The 4,664-nt window shown below is 43.2% G+C and overlaps 1 long non-coding RNA gene across 2 annotated transcripts; it reads left to right on the top strand.

The window, feature by feature from the left end:
- The first annotated feature begins 377 nt into the window (after positions 1-377).
- Positions 378-4,389, top strand: LOC127001152 (uncharacterized). Of its 2 annotated transcripts, XR_007754817.1 has the most exons (4): positions 378-2,104; positions 2,972-3,181; positions 3,412-3,754; positions 3,920-4,389. It is a non-coding gene; the product is annotated as an uncharacterized LOC127001152 (long non-coding RNA). The 2 variants fall into 2 exon arrangements; XR_007754816.1 differs by having other exon boundaries at positions 2,972-3,754.
- Positions 4,390-4,664: the final 275 nt, after the last annotated feature.

Raw genomic sequence — 4,664 nt, 5'->3', positions numbered from 1 at the left:
ATGAGCTTAAAGTTTAACATTTTTCAAAATTATGTTACTATGGTTCTTGACTTATAATTATAATTCATAATTAAATTTTGGCTAGCATTTTAAGTAGAAGACTAATCAACACAATAGAAATACCAATTTATGCACAAAAAACAAATTAAATAAAATCAAAGTAAGGCACAGCACCCACTCTGTATGTCACGTTATTAGAAATAAATAATGAAATACATGAATAAGATGTAGCCTAGCAACCACTCTGCATGCCATGTGATCTATATCATACAAATACTTGTGTGTATATATATATATATATATATATATATATATATATATATATATATATATATATATATATATATATATATATATACAAACACAATATGGTATGGTATGGCGCCCATCTTGTATATTAGCCCCTCCTTCACCTGAAACTGGATCTGCCACTGTTCATTAATGTCATAAAAAAATCCTGTAGAATTTGGGAACAGCCTAACACTGACTCACTACTGCTTCCGATATGCCGTGGTATCTACAGTAGTTGCTTGGGTGATGCTTTGAGAGACAGATGCACAGTCACTTCCCTCTCTACTATAAGCAGTTCTACACTGCAGCCTTGACAATAAGCCCCCCCACCCCCTACTGGTACCATGGCATCTGGAACCAGAGCTATGACAAGTGTCACCCTATTTGATTCAGTCGAGTCTACTATCATGGGGAGCATGCTGCCAACATGTAAACAGGTGCTTCATTACTATTTTCCTCCATCTTAACCAGATGACGACGACAAAGGAAGCAGAGGCGGAAACGATCAAACTAGTGAGTACCTTATGGGATCGAGCATGTATTCCAATACAGAAAGTGCAGCAAGCAAGAGAGAAAGTTGTATGACTACATGATTACTGGAAAAGTCTAAAGAAGAACAAAAACAGGCAAACAGAAAAACAACAGATGAACGAGAATGATTTCCTTCTGTCCCTTGATCGCCTCTTTGACATTGCACATGAAGATGCAATTTCAATGATTACAATCGCCAAGGACAGGGAGTTTCTAGGAGCACAGAAGGAGGAGGTGCGCAGGGGCACAATGGCAACAACACAGGACATGTCTCTTGCACGTTGAGAAGAACAAGGAGAAGAAAGAACAGCGAATGAAGCGCTCTCAAGCTGAAAAGCGTAAACTGGAAGAAATAACTGAACTCGTATCCAGCTCTACATCAAGTTCCAGCAGCTCCAGTCCCATTCATTCCCCTTTTCAGTGTCGTGGTGCAGAAGAGGCTGCTGACAGCTGTGTTGCAGGGCCACCTTCAGTTGTCATACCCCCAGTAAAGTGCACCAGGAGCTCGAAGAAAATCAGGAATGGACAACTCTCAGCCTTGATGGATAGAGCCTAGATATCCGATCGTGCAGGAGTTCATGTGCTTGCAGCAACTGCAAAAACCCTTGGTCATGACCGCAAAGAGGTGGTGTTAAACCGCAAGTCCTTCCGGCGAGACCGGATGAAGAATCGTGCATAAGCTGCCAAAGAAATTAAAAATTTGTTCAGGCCTTTGGTGCCACTGGTTGTGCACTGGGATGGCAAGATGGTGCAGACAATGGCAGGTGGTGCTGCAGCTACAGGTGACTGACTTTCTGTTCTGGTATCAGGATATGGCGCTGCAAAGCTATTGGGAGTCCCAATCCTTCCCAGTGGCACTGGACAAGCAACGGGCGATGCTGTGATGGCTGCTCTCGAAAACTGGAGAGTAATGGATCGCATTTCTGCCCTATTCTGTGACACCACAGCTTCGAACACAGTGATTTCGGCAGGGGCATGTGCCATAATTGAGGCTAGGACGGAAACTGGTCGGATCTAGCCCCGCTTCCGAGCAGTCAGGCTGGCGGCGGATGCTCAAACGGTCGTATCTCAACATTTGGTCCTAAATCCGCCATTGTGGTTGCAAGTGCTGCCCCGTGCGATGTTCAAAAAACGTCCTAGACGCCATCTTGTGACGTCAGGTCGCCCCTCAGCCTGACTGCTCGGGAGCGGGGCTATATCCGACCAGTTTCCGTCCTAGCCCGTCGCCATTAAAGGAGTGTTTCCGCCTCATCCACATCTCCACCTCTATACACAATATAAGGTACGTGTTTGCACTTCTACTTAGGTATAGCTTTACATTAAGGTGGCAAGAGTCACAGGAACGCCTTTTACTCATGATGTGAGGGTTAGTTGTGGAGATTTAAGTGTAGCCGATTTAGGCGGTGGCCTGGTTGGCATACATCAATATTTTTTAATCTCATGAAGCTCTTATAGCCTCCATACATGTGTATAGCTTTATTTCAACGTGGCAAGGTTCACAGGAACGTCTTTCACGCATGATGTGTGCATTAGTTGTGGAGATTTAGGTGTAGCCAATAAGGCTTTGGCTCGGGTGGCTTGGATTAATATTTCTTATCCCATGCACCTGTAATAGCCTTCATACATGTGTATAGCCTTATTTCAACGTGTCAGGGGTCTCATAAAGGTCGCTCATGCATGGTTTGTGCATTAATTGTGGAGATTTAGGTGTAGCCAATAAGGCTTTGGCTCAGGTGGCTTGGATTAGTATTTCTTATCCCATGAAGCTGTAATAGCCTCCATACATGTGTATAGCTTTATTTCAACGTGGCAAGGGTCACATAAATGTCACCCATGCATGGTTTGTGCATTAGTTGTGGAGATTTAGGTGTAGCCAAGAAGGCTTTGGCTCGGGGAGCTGTACTCATATTTTTTAAACATGTTTCTTTCTTTATTATTATTGTTATTTGCTTTACGTCCTCAATTTATTTTTAGATAACAGCATCATAGATATTTCTTTTCCTTTTAAGGGCCATTTAATTAGCTTACCATAACATTGATATTTCTTTACCTTTTAAGGGCCATTTAATTAGGTTACAATTATGTGTCTTAAATAATTACCGTATGTTCTAGTCCTGTCTAGTAATGTAGTTATTTCTGTGTTTCACAGATGGAGCTTGTTGCGGCATACATTTTCAATCGAAGACTGTGCAGGGAAAGGAGATATCGGGACCCACTCAACCCACTACATGTCAGTGATGAACACCTGTTGCAGGTGTATAGATTTCCCCGTCAGGAAATCATCAGGCTTTGTGATGAGTTTCGCCCCCACCTGGAAAGGAGAACCAGGAGGGCACATGCACTCCCAACACACACCTAGGTTCTGGCTACACTAAGGTTTTTTGCGAGTGGCAGCTTTCAAGGTGTTATTGGAAACGGTGTTGGAAATGACCAATCAAGGGCCATTGATAAAGTAACTCGGGTACTTTGTGAAAAGGCCAGTCATGAGATAAAGATGTCAACCACAGCAATAGATATTAATAGAATTTTTAAGATAGTTTTCATGCATTTCATGATAAATAATGCATTAATGAATTTTCAACTTCACAGGAGACACTGCGTATCCTCTGGAGCCATTCCTGATGACCCCAGTTGCACGGCCGACAACACCTGGGGAGGAGCGCTACAACAAGTCATCACAGGACAAGATGCATTGTCGAACGGACCTTTGGGATCCTCAAGTCAAGGTGCAGGTGCCTACATAAGTCAGGAGGAAGTTTGCAGTATGACCCCAAGAAGACTATGAAGATTGCGACTTCTTGTATGCTCCTGCACAACTACTGATTGCATCGCTGCAGAAGAAGTAACAGTTCAGCCTGTGAGAAACAACAGACTGATTCCTGGTCAAGTTGTCAGGCAGGAATTTATTAGAAACTTCTTTTCCTGAGTATAGGTATGCATATATGTAGACCTTGCAGTTAGTAATAGATTACTTTCAAATGTGAATGTGCATAAGAACAAAACAAGAAATCATAATGGCCACATGTTCGGCATTCTTGATCATAATTTATATGGCGATTATTATTAATATGTAATTAATATCAGCTTACACCTGCAGATTGCATATGGTGCACCGGTGGCCGAGTGGTCAGCGTGTGTACGTGGTGATCCAGAGGACTCGACTCCCACCGCAAGACGCTGAGAGTTTTCAACCATTGACAAGTGGCGGAGGGTTACCAACATGCTGCCCGGCAGATCTTCAGTCAACCCTAACTTCAGCGTCTTTGATCAAGAGGGGCACCACCTCCACACCACTCATTCTTATCACCTAGTTTGATACCCTACTTGTCCATCTCACATGCCCCATGTATCTCAGCATTCTGCACTCTTGGCTCCATGTCATCCTCTCCAACTTGTTGGTTCGTATAGCATAACCGGCCTCACATACATAGAAGTGTTCAATATACCTAGGCTATAATATTATATTTAAGGACTCTTATACGAGGTATCGCCCCAGACAGAGGTGTCGAAGTAAGTCTGTCTGATGGTAGGCTGGCTGACTGCTGTCGGGACCCAAGCCAGCATGCCCTGGGGTTGTGTGCGGGAGGAAAGAGGGAAAAGGACAAATGGTGTGTGTGTCATTATCAGGGGTAACCACAGTGGAGTGCAAACACTCAGTAGTTGTACTCAAGGCTTAATTAAGTTGATGAGTGGTGTTAGACTGAATGAGCAGGTTTTTTACCACATGTTAGTGGGAACACTTGATAGGTTTTGTTTGTGTGTTGGTGCTACTTGTTTCTTGTGTTTACATGTTAGTTTATAATTAGACTGAGTTCTAAGTGTTATGAGCGACAATTTAGTCT

The sequence above is a fragment of the Eriocheir sinensis genome, chromosome 20 (genome assembly GCF_024679095.1).
Source record: "Eriocheir sinensis breed Jianghai 21 chromosome 20, ASM2467909v1, whole genome shotgun sequence".
Classification (NCBI taxonomy): Eukaryota; Metazoa; Arthropoda; class Malacostraca; order Decapoda; family Varunidae; genus Eriocheir; species Eriocheir sinensis.
The sequence above is the reverse complement of the archived record's forward strand: the minus strand, read 5'-3'. Positions and strand labels throughout refer to the sequence as shown.